The 18173-nt window shown below is 43.0% G+C and overlaps 1 long non-coding RNA gene across 2 annotated transcripts in view; it reads right to left on the minus strand.

Annotated features, from left to right (window-relative positions):
- LOC140904068 (uncharacterized) overlaps positions 1 to 18173 on the minus strand; it is a 36362-nt gene that overhangs the window by 4115 nt on the left and 14074 nt on the right. Inside the window, exon 3 of one of the 2 annotated variants that reach the window (XR_012156429.1) lies at positions 12592 to 12746. This is a non-coding gene — a long non-coding RNA (uncharacterized lncRNA). Of the gene's footprint in view, positions 1 to 12352; positions 12747 to 18173 lie in introns of those variants that run through there. The other variant, XR_012156428.1, reaches the window with a different exon arrangement.

The raw sequence follows: 18173 nt of genomic DNA on the forward strand, positions 1-18173 counted from the left end.
GGTTTTTGTAAAGGGAAATCATGCCTCACCAATCTACTAGAATTCTTTGAGGGAGTCAACAAGCATGTGGACAAGAGGGATCCAGTGGATATAGTGTCCTTGGATTTTCAGAAAGCCTTCAACAAGCTCCCTCACCAAAGGCATTAAGCAATGTAAGCTGTCATGAGATAAGAGGGAAGGTCCTCCCATAGATCAGTAACTGGTTAAAAAGATAGACAACAAGGGTAGGAATAAAGGTCAGTTTTCAGAATGGAGAGAGGTAAATAGTGGTGTCCCCCAAGGGTCTGTACTGGGACCAGACCTATTCAACATATCCATAAATGATCTGGTAAAAGGGGTAAACAATGAGATGGCAAAATTTGCAAATGATACAAAACTATTCAAGTCCCAGGCAGACTGCGAAGAGCTACAAAGGGATCGCTCAAAACTGGGTGACTGGGCAACAAAATGGCAGATGAAATTCAATGTTGATAAATGCAAAGTAATGCACATTGGAAAACATAATCCCAACTATACATATAAAATGATGGGGTCTAAATTAGCCTTTACCACGCTAGAAAGAGATCTTGGCGTTATTGTGAATAGTTCTCTGAAAACATCCACTCAATGTGCAGCAGCAATCAAAAAAGTGAACAGAATGTTAGGGCATCATTAGGAAAGGGATAGATATTATAATAAGAAAGAAAATATCGTATTGCCTGTATATAAATCCATGGTACGCCCACAGCTTGAATACTGTGTGCAGATCTGGTTGCCCTATCTCAAAAAAGATATACTGGAACTGGAAAAGGTACAGAAAATGGCAACAAAAATTATTAGAGGTATGGAAAGGCTGCCATATGAGGAGAGATTAATAAGACTGGGACTTTTCAGCTAGGAAAAGAGATGACTAAGTTGGGATATGACAGAGGTCTATAAAATCATGACTGGTGTGGAGAGAGTAAATAGGGAAGTATTATTTAGTCCTTCTTATAACACAAGAACTAGGGGTCACCAAATGAAATCAATAGGCAGCAGGTTTTAAACAAACAAAAGGAAGTTTTTCTTCACACAACAGACAGTCAACCTGTGGAACTCTTTGTCAGAGGATGTTGTGAAGGCCAAGACTATAATAAGGTTAAAAAAAGAACTAGATAAGTTCATGAAGGATAGGTCCATCAATGGCTATTAGTCAGGATGCAGGAATGCAAAACTGTGCTCTGAAGTGTCCCTAGCCACTGTTTCCCAGAAGCTGGAAGTGAGTGACAGGGGATGGATCACTTGATGATTCCCTGTTCTGTTCATTCGCTCTGGGGCACCTGACATTGGTCATTGTCAGAAGACAGGGTTAGACGGAGAATTGGTCTGACCCAGTATGGCCATTCTTACGTCCTTATGTTTTATCCTACCATCATATGTATCACCGAGGGGCCCACAGATACTGCAATGAGCTGAGATATCATTAAACTGTTGAATGTTGTGGTGACACTACTGAAGACAATTTCAGTCCCCCACCCTCCCTTGAAAAGCTGGACATAACAGGGTTGCCTCTAGTGTGGCCCTTAGGATCCTAAAACGTATCCTAGACTAACTGCAGGGTTGCAACAAATCTCACTAATGGCAGGTGATTATTGATGGTGAATTGTCAACAATTGGCCATTTCTATTAATTGATCAAGGAAGATGCTAGGGTAGGAACACGTTGCATGGTTTTGTCCAGCCTTTGCCGTTCTGGCGAGGTGCCAGCGTAGAATCAGTGACTCAGGGTCTGCTCTGACGCACTATGGTGTGAGTAGGATTTGCGGGGACTCGGTTAGGATAGGCATAAGGATGGCCCATCCCTGCTTCCCCATGTAACGTGCATGCATGGAGGGGCACATGTTCGATCTTCTCTGCAGATTCCACAGATGTCTGGACTCTGGCTGGAGGTCTCCTCTGTGCTCTAAAGCACAGACCTTCCATCAAGCCCCTGTGCAGCTCCCAGAACAGCAGCCGCTAGGACTCCCAAAATGCAAATCCTTCTAATTTACCCTTGCCCAGAGTCACAGGCAGAGCCACGGACCACATTCTGCTTCTGAGGTACCCATTCATTTCAGTGGGGATACCCGGATGGTATGAAGGTCAGAATTTTACTCCATCCTTGCTTTTGTCTTAAAACTAAGGGAGGTGGGCTGTTCCCATTACTACTAGTTTTCCATACATCTGCTCTACGCATCACTTCCTTTTTTAAAACCAGTTTTTACATGAATTTTGTGCTGGTTGCCAGGTTGACAGCCCTGGAGACTGAGGTCTATCAATCCTCACAGCAGAGCCAGCATAAGCCCCGCCACTCTGCCATCTAGGAGGGTGATGAAGCACTGGAATGGGTTACCTAGAGAGGTGGTGGAATCTCCATCCTTAGAGGTTTTTAAGGTCAGGCTTGACAAAGCCCTGGCTGGGATGATTTTGTTGGGGATTGGTCCTGCTTTGAGGAGGGGGTAGGACTAGATGACCTCCTGAGGTCCCTTCCAACCCTAATCTTCTATGATTCTATGATCTTGGGATGGGAATGGATCTATCTTTGTGCAATCTGGTGTGTATAGCAGATCACCATGCTATTTTAGGTGACTAAAATGACCATGGATTACCAGTCTGAAAAAAACTGCAATAAGAAGACCCTGCGGTTAGTTATACAGTTAGAATTTTCAAAATTCTTTCTCTTTATGTATCTGGATAAGGTTCAGCTATTGACCAAGACTGGGGCTGGAGCTCAATGCCTTTGAGAGTTCAGAAGAAGCCTTTTCCCCCTGCCTCCCCTTGCCATTCAGGGACATTTTAAATGCACATCTTTCCTTCCCAGCATGGTTCTCCAATTCATTTTGTCTGCTGCGTAGAACAAATCAGCCACAAATGCCATGCACCATTGCTTTAACCCCCTTCAAATCTGCTGAGTAACTGACTGGGAAGGTTGAAGAGCTCACTGATGCTCTACGCAGAAGGGCTTTTTTTAGCAGGCAGCCCTTGCAAAATACCCTTAAAACCATTGACCGGGCCCCTGCCCAAGCCGCTGAGCCTTAGCACTGCCCTGAGCACTGAAGTGAGCAGCTGAGCCTAATGTGTGGTCACTGATTACTGAGCCCTTGGCTGGTCAACAGCAGCATTAACGCAGGTCAAAGGTCTCTGCAAACATTTAACATTCATTAAAAGCTAACCCTTTGTGGGTGTATGTCTGGGCTTTGAGTTCTTGAATAGCTTCAGGCTGCACATAAGGCTCAAAGAATTTCTGAGTCTATTACACTGTCAGACATAAGGGCCTCTAGTCTGGCCTTTCTGGGCTCAGGAGCAGCATCCCTGAGCAGCGCTCTCCTCCCCTGGCCCTCTCACCTCCATGACTGAATGGCAGATGGACAAGGTCTGCCACCCCTGCCCCCATTTATATGTATCACACCAAGGTGGGAAATAGTTTTTCCCAGCCTGAGAGAATCGCCAAGATTTCAAAAAAAAAAAAAAAAATCCTGTCATGAACTGAGATAAAAAGTTGAAATCTCAAAAATGTTCATAAGCTGACCAAAAAAAAAAAAATTCAGACTGGGTCCATTAATTTTTTATTTTTGCTTTAACTGAAGTTTTTAAACAAGAAGTTGTTTTGAAATGAAAAATGAAATTTTTGTTTTTAAAATGTTAAATTTCAACCATTTCCAGATTCTTTTTTCAAAAAATTTCAAACTCAGGAAAGTCGTAGAAATTGACCCTTTCCCACAAACAGGCTTGGTTTCGATGAATCAGCATTTCCCAACAGAAAACCATTTTGTTGGAAAATTCCAAACCAGCTCCATGAGACCTGCTGGGCCCTGCTCTCCCTGCAGTGCCACTCCTGTGGTGCGTGTTGTTCTGCACCTGAGTGCATTGCCTGCCTCATTGTGCCTTACAGTCACATTGGACGATTGCATGGTCCCCGTTTCTATCAATCATTTTAGTCTCCTCTCTATTTCGTTCAGCTTGGATCAAGTCTTTAAATCCTGGGCCCAAAAGCTCAAGGCCAGGTCCTGTGGCACCCCCAGTCTCCAGCACTGTTCCCCATGTCCCTCTCCCACCCCTATTCTGACATTCTCATTTAATTATGTCTCACCCACTGTAGATTTCTTAAGTGGCTTCTGAAATCAGTGGGAGTTAGACACCTAAATGCCTTTGAGGATCTAAGCCTAAGTGTTTGGGCACATTTCTTAGGCCCTAACTCATTCTTTACTCAGGCCAAAATGTTCAAACCTGTGGGGCTAAAATTAAGCACCAAAATCTATACTTAGGCACCTAAATAAGTAACCTGATTTTCAAAGATGCTGAGCAACTGCAGTTCCCACTAACTTCACTGGGAGTTTTGCCTTTTTAAGGACTGAGTAAAATCTAAGCCAGAACCTCAGGAGTTGGCCATTAGAGAGCTCTGGTGTACACTCAAAGTCAGACCAGCAGAAATCAGCAGTCAGATTCCAGGGCCAACCCAGGCAGCCACGGCGTTAAACCAACCTCACAGACAAAGCAGAACCTCACTCAGTCTTTAATATACACTATCTCATGCTGTCCCAGGCAAAGCCTGATTATCTGCTTCCCAGACACTTGAGAATTTCCTTTGTCTATTTAATTTCATGCTTGTCATCAAACTAGTCATTAAATGGCTGAGTATTAAGGGAAAAATTCAAAGCTTTCTGCTCTGTCTTGTTTAATCTCTCAATTCTCCACCCCTGCTTTTCCATTCTAAAAACAGGCTGCAGAAAAAGAGACTGGGGCACCACTGAGGACACCTCAGTGAACCCTCTACTCAATGTGCTGCGGCAGTCAAAGCAGCTCACAAGATACAGGATGCTTAAGCAACGGGATGGAGACTAGCACAGAGACTATTCTAATGCCTTTATATAACGCAAAGGTGCAGTCTCATCTGGATGCTGTGTGCAGCACGGGTTACCCCATCTAAAAAAGGATATTGTCGGGTTTGAGGGGTTCAGAGAAGGCTGATGAGAAAGATCAAGGGCCTGGAAAAGTTCTCATATGAAGAGAGAGAGAATAGATTGGGATTGTTACCTAAGAGAGGAGACAAGTAAAAGGAGGCATGATAAAAATACATAAAGTAGTGAATGATCTTGAGCTTCTGGTTTCCCTGTCTCATAACTAAGGCTAAGATTTTGTCATGGATATTTTTAGTAAAAGTCACAGACAGATCATGGGCAATTACTAAAAATATCCATGACAAAATGGGGAGCTTAGCTGCAGGGTCCCCACACTGCCTGCAGTGGCTGGGCAGCTGCAGGGCCCTGTTCAGAGCTCTGGGGGCACCCAACACCTGTGGGGGCTGGGAGCTCAAGGGTCCCCCACCGCCTGCAGATTGGAGCTATGGGGTTCCCTTGCCGCCACTCGGAGTTCCTGGGGCACCACAGCTCCCAGTCACCGCCCCCGGTGGGGGGACCCTGCAGCTCCCAGCCACCATGGGCTGAAGTCACGGAGGTTTCTGGAAATCACAGATTCTGCGACTTCTGCGACCTCTGTGATAAAATCGTAGCCTTACTCATAACACATGATAAAGGGGGTAATCAATTAATTTGAGAGGTGATAAATTCAAAACCAATAAAACACTTTTATACACTGTGTGAAATGAGACAGTGGAACTCACTACCACAGGATATTGTTGAGGCCAAGAATTTAGCAAGATTCAAAGAGAAATTGCACTTGGATATTGAGAACAATGAGAGTTAGAATAGTTAATTCTATCAAACATTTTGGAAGGGATATAAATCTTCGTGCTACAATCCCTAACCATTAAGGATTAGGGTGAGTCCTTCATAGCTACAGATTATCCCACATCTCCCTAGTATGGGGTTTCTTGCATCTTCCGCTAGGGCATCTTGTGCTGGCCAGAGTTGCAGACAAGATTCCTAGATTCCAAGGCCAGAAGGGACCATTATGATCACCTAGTCTGATCTCCTGTACAACACATGCCAGAGAACTGCCCCCAAAATAATTTAGAAAAACATCCAGTCTTGATATAAAAATTGCCAGTGGCAGAGACTCCACCACAACCCTTGGTAAATTGTACCCATGATTAACTACCCTCTCTGTTAAAAACTGATGTCTTATTTCCAGTGTGAATTTGCCTGTCTTCAACTTCCAGCCACTGGATCATGTTGTACCTTTCTCTACTAGACTGAACAGCCCATTACTTACAATTTGTTCCCCATGTAAGTATTTATACACTATACTCAGGTCACCCTTCAACCTTTTATTTGTTAAGCTAAATAGTTTGACCTCCTTGAGTCTACCACTGTAAGGCAGGTTTTCTAATCCTTTAATCATTCTTGTGGCTCTTTTCTGAACCGTCTCCAATTTATCAACATCCTTCTTGAATTGTGGACACCAGAACTGGACACAGGATTCCAGCAATGGTCACACTAGGGCCAAATACAGAGTGAAGATAATCTCTCTACTCCTACTCAAGATTCCCCTATTTATCGATCCCAGGATTGCATTAGTTCTTTTGGCCACAGAGTCACACTGGGAGCTCATGGTCAGCTGACTATCCACCATGACCCCCAAAACTTTTTCAAAGTCACTCCTTCCTAGGATATAGTCCCCCAATCTGTGTTTATTCCTAGACATATACATTTACATTTAGCCATATTAAAACACCTACTGTTTGCTTGTATCTAGTGTACCAAGTGATCCAGATCACTTGGAATCAGTGACATGTTCTCTTCATTATTTACCACTTCCCGGATTTTTGTGTCATCTTCAAATTTTACCAATAATGATTTTATGTTTTCTTTCAAGTCATTAATAAAATGTTAAATAGCACAGGGGCAAGAATCAATCTCCCCAGGAACCCACTAGTAACACACCAGTTCAATGACAATTCCCTATTTATAATTACATTTTGAGACCACCAGATCATTAATAAAAATGTAAACATCCCAGGACCAAGAAACCTACTATTTGATGATGATTCCCAGTTTATACTTATATGCTGAGATCTATCAGCTTGCCAGTTTATAATCTATTTAATGTGGGCCATGTTTATTTTATATCTTTCAAGTTTTGTGATCAAAATGTCATGTGCCCCCAAGTCAAATCTAAGTGTATTACATCGATATCATTATTACCCTTATCAAAATGTCAAACCAGTAACCTCATCAAAAAAGATCTAATATTAGTCTAACCGGATCTATTTTCTATAAACCCATGTTGATGGCCATTAATTATATTACCCTCCTTTAGTTCTTTCTTAATCAAGTCCCATATCAGCATTAATAGTCCAGTGAGCCCCTCAGTCAGCTGTTTTAAAACTACTGGATGCAAATTATCCATACCCGTTAATTTTAAAATGTCTAACTTTAGTAGTTGCTGTTTAACATCCTCCTGAGATACCAGTGGAATGGCAAGAGTGTTATCACCTGATCCAGCTACTTAATCTGTTTTCCCCAAACACATAACAGAAATATGTATTGAACGCTTCTGCATTATTCTTACTAATTCCACCATTGCCGTTGTTGGGATGCTTTTTGTTCCTAATATACTTTCAAAAACGCTTATTTGTAATGTCCTTAACTTTACTGGCCATAGATTGCTTCTTTGCTTCCTTTATCAATTTTATACAGTTCATAACCTCTGATTATATTCATTACTGTCAACTTCCCCTTTCTTCCATTTGTTATATTTTATATTTTTATTATTTTTATAGCTGCTTCAGTCTCTAAGCCAAGTTTGTTTTTAACCAATATGTCCTGCTTCCTTGATTGTTAGATTGTGGCTTTTGGGGGGATCTAGTGAAGTGTTCTTAAACAATTCCCATTTATCATTCACATTTTTATTATTAAAGTCTTCTTCCTAGCTGATTTGGCTCATTGTTGGTTTCAGCTTTGTGAAACTGGCTCATTTAAAGCATCAAGTATATTTATCACTGGTCTGGACTTCATTCTGTTGGCACATTATAAATGTGATCAAGTCATGATCACTTGTACTAAACTGCCATTAATTTTTAGATCTGTCATCATTTCCTCTTTATCTGTCAAGACGAGGTCTAATATAGAATTCTCTTGAGTTGAATGCAATGTTTTTTCAGTTAGGAAATGTTCATCTATAATATTTAGAAATTGCAAGGATGTTTTAGTACTGGCAGTGTGACACCTCCAGCACATGTTACTCAAAGTGAAGTCACCCATGATCATGCCTTTGTTCCTACACATTATAGATAGGTATGTAAGGAGATGGTCATCCTGTTCCCTAGTATCATTTGGTGGTCTGAAGCAGACATTGACTAAGACGCCATCTTGTTCTTTGATCCATAAGCATTCAAGATTTTTTTCCAAGCTATCAGTGACTTGAAAACAGGTAATGCCATTTTTGAAATAGAGTGCCACTTCCCCTCCCCTTTTGACCATTTGATTCTTCCTAAATAGGTTATAACCATTGATTTTAACTAGGGCTATCAATTAATTGCAGTTAATTCATGTGATTAACTCGAAAAAATTAATCGTGATTTAAAAAATTAATCACAATTGATCAGTTTTAATCGCACTGTTAAATAATAGAATACCAACTGAAATGTATTAAATATTTTGGATGCTTTTTCTACATTTTCAAATATATTGATTTAAATTACAACACAGAATACAAAGTGTACAGTGCTCACTTTATATTATTATTTTGATTACAAATATTTGCACTGTAAAAGTGATAAACAAAATAGTATTTTTCAATTAATCTCATACAAGTACTGTAGTGCAATCTCTTTATCGTGAAAGTGCAATTTACAAACACAGGTTTTTTTGTTACATAAATGCACTCAAAGCCAAAAAAATATAAAACTTTAGAGCCTACAAGTCCACTCAGTCTTACCTCTTGTTCAGCCAATCACTGAGACAAACAAGTTTGTTTACATTTAAGGGAGATAATGCTGCCCACTTCTTATTTACAATGTCACCTGAAAGTGAGAACAGATGTTTGCATGCCACTTTTGTAACTGGCGTTGCAAGGTATTTACGTGCCAGATATGCTAAACATCTGTATGCCTCTTCATGCTTTGGCAACCATTACAGAGGACATGCTTCCATGCTGATGATGCTTGTTAAAAAATTAATGCATTAATTAAATTTGTGACTGAACTCCTTGGGATAGAATTATATGTCTCCTGTTCTGTGTTCTACCCACATTCTGCCATATATTTCATGTTATAGCAGACTTTGATGATGGCCCAGCACATGTTTGTTTTAAGAACACTTTCACCTCAGATTTGACAAAACGCAAAGAAGGTACCAGTGTGAGATTTCTAAAGATAACTAGAGCACTCAACCTAAGGTTTAAGAATCTGAAGTGCCTTCCAAAATCTGAGGTGTGGAACATGCTTTCAGAAGTCTTAAAAGAGCAACATTCCAATGTGGAAACTACAGAACCTGAACCACCAAAAAAGAAAATCAACCTTCTGCTGGCTGATTCAGATGATGAAAATGAACATGTGTCGGTCCACACTGCGTTGGATTGTTATCAAGCAAAAGCCGTCATCAGCAGAGACACATGTCCTTCAGAATGGTGGTCGAAGCATGAAGGGACATATTAATCTTTACAACATCTGGCACATAAATATCTTGCAACGCTGGCTACAATGGTGCCATGCGAATGCCTGTTCTCACTTTCAGGTGACACTGTAAACAAGAAGCGGACAGCATTATCTCCTGTAAATGTAAAGAAACTTGTTTGTCTGAGCGATTGGCTGAACAAGAAGTAGGACTGAATGGATTTGTAGGCTCTAAAGTTTTACATTGTTTTATTTTTGAATGCAGTTATTTTTTGTACATAATTCTACATTTGTAAGTTCAACTTTCATGATAAAAAAGTACTACAGTACTTGTATTGGGTGAATTGAAAAATACTATTTCGTTTGTTTCTTTTTTACAGTGCAAATATTTGTCATCAAAAATAAAGTGAGGACTGTACACTTTGTATTCTGTGTTGTAACTGAAATCAATATACTTGATAATGTGGAAAACATCCAAAAATATTTCAATAAATGGTATTCTATTACTGTTTAACAGTACGATTAATCACAATTTTTTAAATCGCTTGACGGCCCTAGTTTTAACATTCCAAGCATGTTAATCATCCCCCAGCATTCTGTAATGCCAACTAGATCGAATGTATGCTCAGAAATGAACAATTCCAACTCCCTTAGTTTCTTACCCAGCTCCTAGCATTGGTGTACCGGCAATTCAAGAATGTCTTCTCTTCATGTCCTTTGCTTCCTTGATGAATTTTGTTCTCAACCTCTCAATTTTGTACTGAGTGCTCAGATCTTACCACTTTTTGCCCTCCCCATTCGTTATTAGAGGACAACAGGGTTGGGATGCACTGGCAGAGCTGGGGGGGTACAGGGGGTTGAGGTGCAGGGTGATCGGGGTACATTGGCAGGGCTGAGACTGCAGGGCGGTTGAGCTGCAGGAAGCTTGGGACCCAGAGTGGTTGGGGTGCATTGGCAGAGCTGGGTGTGCAAGGCTTGTGGTGCTATGCAGTTCAGGCAGGCTGGGGCGCACTGGCATTGCTGGGGGATGCAGGAAAGTTGGGGTGCATGGGCAGAGCTGGGGGTGTAGGGCATTGGAGGGAAGGCTTCGGGTGCACAATCCCCTCTCCCCTCGCTGCAGCCCCACACCACTCTCCGCTCTATTTCTCTACTCCTCTGACTCCATACGGCTCTCTGCCCAGGAAACGTTCACATGCCTAATTCTGCCCCTCCCGCCACAAAGACTTAGTCATCAAAATCCAATTGCCACCCATGACTCACAAATTATAGCACCCTCCGGACACTTATTCCAAAACTCCTTTTGTCTAATGTGGGGGATTGTGATTGACTTATCCTTAGTTATGTTAACTGATGGGTGAGTTCACAATCACCTGCCTCAATGAGGTCTGTGATTCACCCAGACATTAGTACCTCTCGGTTTAACAGTACAGAAGGAAACAAGTTTTTGGGGGCAGCCTGTAACTCGGGGACCCCTAGGTCAAATGATCCCAAATTTAAAATTTGGATCACTAATGCTACTCTGCGCCCTCAGGAGGCCCACCAGATTTCCAAGCCATCAGACTAACCATTCCTATTTTAAAGCACTTACAAAAGTTGAGTTTTAAAAGTCATAAAATGGTGGGAGTGGAAACCCTCTAGCTGTTTTTCTGTAATGGTGCATACACAGTGTAAAAATGTATATTTTCTTAAATCATGGACTCAGAGAATTGTAGGATTGGAATGGACCTAGAGTGGTCATCTAGTCCAGTCCCCTGCACTCATGGCAGGACTAAGTGTAATCTAAACCAACCCTGAGAGCTGTTTGCCTCTTAAAAATTTCCAATGATGGAGATTCCACAACCTCCATCTTACTGTTCTTAATTTGGACTCCCCAAAGATTTAGTGGGCCCCATGCACTATCTTGGGTAAAACTGGACAGATTCTATGATTCTAAGATTGCGACCATTCTTACCCATAGCTCATCAACAGCTTGATCTCTAACTCAGAGCAAAAAACCCCACCTAGAAACTTTTATTAAAATGGCTATATCTGGGGGCTTCCATCTCCAGAACCCCTGGCTCAAATCACTGCAAATGTGGGTCACTCTACTACCCTGCACTCTCCTGAGGCACACCAAATTTCAGAGAACCCTAAGTCAATTTTAAAAGACTTAGGGAAGATTGACATTTAAAGAGGTGTCATAACCTAACTATGATTTAGTTGGGGTTGGTCCTGCTTTGAGCAGGGGGTTGGACTAGATGACCTCCTGAGGTCTCTTCCAACCCTGATCTTCTCTGATTCTATGACACAGTGGTGCTTCCTTGCCACTGTCATCTAGAGGACCATAGATCAAACCTGTAACACTGAACAACTCTGAAAATCCTGTCCCAGTGAGAGTGCTGAGCACAATAGTGTTTGTACCTTCCTGGCCAGCCCCTGCACCTCAGGGAGCACTGCTGACCAGGACTCCTCTGAGATGGGAGTTAACAACGTGGATTCGACTGCAAATTCCCTGGACTTAGAAGGCCAAATAGTGAGGTCCACAGTGAATGTTTACTCAGTCCTTAGGCTTATCCTGGGCATTTGGCAGAGTAAACCATGAGCAAGGACGGGAGGATTTTGGTCCAGGGTGTCACCTGCCTTCGTGGGTCACGACTGAGAATACCAAATTCAGGTCAAACTGCTGAGAAATAGGGCAAACACACTCCAGAACTGGTGGTTATTCTCTATAAGATATACCGAACCAGCAACAAAAGTCAACTTCTGTTTCACCACACTGGCTAACAAGAAGTCAGAAAAGCAATTTCCTCAGGCATTCCAGATGTGGATTCAACACCCAGACACTAGACTTAAAGATGAGTGGTTCTGTAAAACCAGTTTAATCAAACAAAGGGTTCTTCTGATCCCAAAGAACCAGCCACAAACCCCAATCAATATACAACTCAGATGTTACCCCAAAATCACACTGTTGCCAATCCTTTAGTATCTAAAATCTAGAAGTTTATTGAAAGAAAGAAAGAAAGAAAGAAAGAAAGAAAGAAAGAAAGAAAGAAAGAAAGAAAGAAAGAAAATTAAAATTGGTTAAAGAAATCAAATACATACAATAATTGCAAAGGTCTTGGATCAGTCTTGTAGCAGTGATGGAATAAACTGCTGGCTGAAGTCTCTGGTTGCTTCCAAATCACTGGAAGTGTCACAAAATGCTCCCATTAGTACAAGTCCATAGTCCAGAGGCTTGAGCAGGAAAGAGGCTGGAGCTTGAAAGAGACAAAATGGAGATGTTTTCAGCACCTTTTATAGCTTCTGCCATGTGGAGGGAAGGAAATCCATTGTCTCAAACAAAGCCCTCAGCATGGCTAGTGGAAAATTACAGGTAAAAGATGGAGTTTGGAGTCACATGGGCAAGTCACATATCCCTGAGTGATTTCACTTAGTCACAGGAAAAGCCACTACCAATACCTGACAGAACATTCACAGATCCGTCCATTCAGTGTAGATGGGCGTCTTCCATTGTGAGTTAGGTGTCCTTTTTATGAGCCACTTAACTTGAATAGTTTCTTCACAATGTGCTGGCTAAACACCTTGTTGCTGTTTCCCAGAAGCAAACACATTAGAAATGCAGATATAGCGCCAATACTCATAACTTCAGATTCAAAAATGATATATGCGTGCAAATAGCATAACCATATTCAGCAAATCATTACCCTTCCATAGACACCTTACTTGACACAATTTATACAAGATTTGTTGCAATTATATAACAGTGGTAGCGAGAATCATCTACAACAGGGGTCTCAAACTCAAATGACCACGAGGGCCACATGAGGACTAGTACACTGGCCTGAGGGCCACATCACTGAAACCTTTTCATACAACGATACAAAAGTATAGTCAAAAATGAAAAAAATGAACAACTACAGCTAAATGAAACCTGTGGGGTCCTGCTGAACATATCATGGCTCGCCTGCCCCGTCAGCTACTCTGGAGGCACCAAGAGGGTTTTGATCTGAAAGGGAAAATGGAGAGCCTGGGCAAGACACTTGGTTCTCACCTCCTGAGTCCAGGATTTAAAGCCAAACTGATGTTACATGATATGAGTTTGCTGGTCTCAGCTTAGGCTCTGGTGGTCAAGTCTCTTGGGACTCCTGTCTGTTGATTTAAAGGTAGTCTAGGGCTCTGGGGCCAGAGGTATGGCAACATGTGCAGGATGCAGTCCTTGAGACTCCCCCAGCTCTGAGCACCTGGGCTGGGGTTAAAAGCAAAGAGGACACTAGCTTCCACAAGGTGATGTTCTGTTGTAACCATTCGTGTGGGGGAAGAGCCTCCTAGTTCATGTACACAAAAGAATGAAAATGCTGAAGGGGCAGGCAGCAGCCAGCTGCAGTTTGTAGGCAGGGAACATGTGCAGCGTGTGAGCATGTCTTATAACAGGAGGCAGGAGGTGCTGTCCTGATAGAGGATAGAGGCACATTGATCTGATTCAAGGAAACAAAACCATCCAAACCCCACCCTGAAGAGAACTTCCCACCCAAATCGCTCATCCCACAGCACTGCAAACCTTCCACCTTCGGCAGACAGCAGCCAAAGCAGAATGTCAAATCACCTCACTCAAATGACAAAACACGTCCCGTCCCTGCCCCTATTCCAACCCCTTCCCCAAATCCCCGCCCTGGCCCTGCCTCCTCCCCGAGCACGCCACGTTCCCACAGCTCAAGGGGAGCTTGGCTGCTGGTGGATGCAGACCAACCACTAAATTTTCCCCGTGGGTGCTCCAGCCGCAGAGCACCGAGTTGGCGCCTATGGCGAGCAGCAGGAAATAACTCCACGGGCTGCGTGTTTGAGACCCCTGATCTACAGGGTTATATTTTATTAGATAACATCACACAAGATTTTAGCAAAAGCTCCTCTATAACATTCTTCAGAAAACTCTCTCCGTCCCTGCCAAACAAACAATCCAGAGAAGGGATTTGCTCCCCTCAGGCCTGTTTGCAAAGGGGATCCAGGCAGGATGCTGCTCGCAGCAAGGCTTCTCTCTCTACCACCAAGTTCCAGACTGGGTTGACAGAAAAGCAGTCCCCGGGCCTCTCTGTGTCAGGAAGTTCTCACAAAAAGCATGCCCCAGCCCCTGGAGTGCCCAGGCTAGCATGCAAAATGACAAGCTAAGGGAGCAGAGCAGGAGCTGTCTGGAATGGCGGAGACCGCCGAAGCAAGGAGAGGAAAATGAATGGTGACTTTAGTTTAAGTTGGTCCAATTAAAGATATTACCTCACAACCTTGTATTTAGTTTAATTTGACATTTTAGGTTGCAGTCAGGGATACTGTACCAAGAGTCCATTACTGGAGAGCAGTCTAGAGATAGGATGAGAACCTATCTCACTGACTCTCTGTGCGACTTTGGACAAGTCATTTCACTCTCTTTGTGCCTCAGTTTTCAAATTTGTAAAAAGATTACAAGACTTAATCTGTAATGTTTGCAGAATATTTCAAGATTCTAGGATTCAAGATGCCATGCAAGTGCAAAGGATAATGTGATCACTGATATACACAATATATTTACTATGTATATCTCAGATAGGGAGTTTCTCCCGATGCAGTCCTAGCAGTAGCCTCAACATTCAAATCACTCACTTGCATTCTCTTCCTTCAGGGTGTCTAAGATTTTCCAGAATGGTTTCTTCTGGTGCAACCACATTAGTGAAAGTTAAGACTGTGATGGGGAGCAGAAGTGAAAGTCATGAGTCCTGCAGCTGTACTGATTCACAACATAGGATCATAGAAGATTAGGGTTGGAAGAGACCTCAGGAGGTCATCTAGTCTAACCCCCTGCTCAAAGCAGGACCAAACCCAACTAAATCATCCCAGCCAGGGCTTTGTCAAGACGGACCTGAAAAGCCTCTAAGGATGGAGATTCCACCACCTCCCTAGGTAACCCATTCCAGAGCTTCACCACCCTCCTAGTGAAACAGTTTTCCTAATATCCAACCTAGACCTCCCCCAGTGCAACTTGAGACCATTGTTCCTTGTTCTGTCATCTGCCACCACTGAGAACAGCCGAGCTCCATCCTCTTTGGAACCCCCCTTCAGGTAGTTGAAGGCTGCAAACAGAGTAGCAAAAAGTTGGTGTAGTGGTTCTCAACCTGCGGACTGTGAACCGCTTGTGGCCCAGTCAGCAAATAGCTGCAGCCCATGTGACATCCTCAGGGCTATAAAGGTAGTGTATATATTGTGTGGATGTGGCCCATATAACACATAGAGAGCTGCATATGCAGCAAACAGTGGTAAACAGGTTGAGAACCACTGGGTTAGTGTGATGCGGGTAGATGTCTTTTCAACTCTCCTGTGGTTTTACCTTATATCTGAATCCTCCAATGAATAGGGATTATACCCTGTGTAGCCTGATCTATAGATTATGAATACAAATTCCCAGTAATCACTTTGAGGGTTCACAGGTTCTTGTCCCAAGATCAGGCCCAGTATTATTAAAATTATTATATAGTTGGGAACCCCGATGTGCACAGGTGCAACATTCACACTACAGGAACTCTTTTAGATTTACAAATAAATAATTTATTAATACATTTAGCGAAGTCTCACACACTCTAACTCAGTAAGGTAGATAGAGGTAATACAGAAAGTACATCTGAACATCCATACTCCCACCATCCCTTGCAAAACAACCTGAAATGTTAGCCATTATCTTCCTCATCACTGTTACCATCATTCTGGCCCCTCCCAAGGGCCACATCGCTTTCCCAACTGCCCTGGGATGCCACTTTTATAGTATGTTACGTTGACGTTACCATGTCTAATGCATATTCAAGAGGGGTTTCTCCCCTCTTCCTTATTTGTATTTCCCCCCCTTACCAATGTTAAGATGTCCTTTTTCTATAGGTTGGTGTATTTATGATTTCACCCCTGTATCATATATGTCAATTCATTGCCATGGCACTCTTGCAGTCAGATGTTCCATCTAAAACCTTCCAGAAGCTGGTGTCAGTTCATGTTCAGTGGATGGCTGATGTCATTATGGACAAAATTCCCTGCCCTACACTCTACTTCCAGTTCCCCAAAACTTATGAGTTACCTAAGTTTAATTATGCCAAAGTTCGCAGGCCTTAAGCCTCATGCTAACTGCTGAAGCCAGCATCTTACAGGATACAAGCCTGTAGGTTTCCTTGCATTACTGCTGAATATAATAAAGTAGAATATAATGCAAAGCAGTGAATGTAATAGAGGTAAGCTGGCCCACTAGGCTACACTTGTTGGCATGATTTTCAAATCTGGTTCCTGTGTCAAGCAATAAAGCAGCTCTGTGTGATCTGGATTAGTTTGACAACACTTGTCCTAAAAAGCACTGTTTAGTGAGCTGAATGGGAGACCAGAAGAGCCGGGCCTATGACTTCCAAACGTAACTCCTTATTCAGTGTTTGGATTCCTAATTTTAGAAACAGCGGGGGGGGGGGGGCTTTCAGAAAGTGCGGAGCACCCTCCCTCTGACAATCAGCTTCTTCAAGGTATCTCCAACTGAGTCCCCCAAAACACTCCTCAGTTCTGACCATGGAGGCCCTGGTTTCTAGTCCTCACTCTGTTATTGCTTTACTGTGTGACTGTGGGCAGCTCAGCCTCTCTCAGATCAGTTTCCTCCTCTGTGTCATGGGGATAATAGTATACACTTTTGCAGAGCAGCCTGAGGTCCCCAGATGAAAGGCACCAGGTTAGTGTGACATTGTTATTGGGACAAAAATTCCGCCTGAGGAACACATCAGCAAATCTGCTGGCAGAGCAGGGGTGGGCTGCTCATGAGAGGAACTAGTCAGGCTAATGGAAATGTGGGGCACATTTTCAAGTAGTGAGCGCTACAACTGAGAACAGATTTTCAGGAACCTTGGTCCCAGCAATTCCCATTGTGACACTTTTATTCAGACTGTTCTTTGGGGAATCTGACCACTTGTTCTACTGCCTACAAAGGTGCTGTGATGGGGTGTACCCTCCCCACAACAGGTGCTGAGCTGTTTTCAAAATCTAGCTCCAATTGTGGGTGCTGAGCATTTTGAAAATTCTGGCCTTTGGTGCAAACCAAGCCCAGACTAACCAGGTCTGATGCCAGCTTCACTGCAAAGAATCTCCAAAGCTCCTGAAATGCCTTTTGTCTGTTTGATCCACTCCTAGCTCTGCTGAGTAACACCACCATCATGGGGAGGGTTTGATGTGGAATTCCATCTCACAGCAGTAGGTCACAAAAGCTCATAACAAGAGCTGGATCCTGCCCAAATGGGAGCAAAGCGCTGCACTCACAGGCAGGGTTCAAGTCGCTTGCCCTGCTATCTCCATCTCTGGAGAGCAGCAGAACTGCCTAACAGCTCCCCTCCTCTGACTGGGGTGATGACTGTTGAGGCTACTTTAACCACTGCTTCTAAGGGCCAGGTGAGAAGTGATTAGTGGGACAGCCTGGACACAAGGTACCTCGATCCTGCATTACTGAGCACGGCTGCATGGCTGCCATATTACTCCGTGCTAGTGGCAGGAGGGAGGCTGAAGAGGGGAGCATGTAGCTAAACATCTTGTTGGCCTAAGAAGGATGGTGCATTAGCCCATGTCTCCTTAGACATACCAGTCCCCACCCATGCCCTGCCCCTTTGCTGTCTCTTGCACAATGGCAAACTGCCTACAAACTGGTGGGCATG

The sequence above is a fragment of the Lepidochelys kempii genome, chromosome 27 (genome assembly GCF_965140265.1).
Source record: "Lepidochelys kempii isolate rLepKem1 chromosome 27, rLepKem1.hap2, whole genome shotgun sequence".
In the NCBI taxonomy this organism is placed as follows: domain Eukaryota; kingdom Metazoa; phylum Chordata; order Testudines; family Cheloniidae; genus Lepidochelys; species Lepidochelys kempii.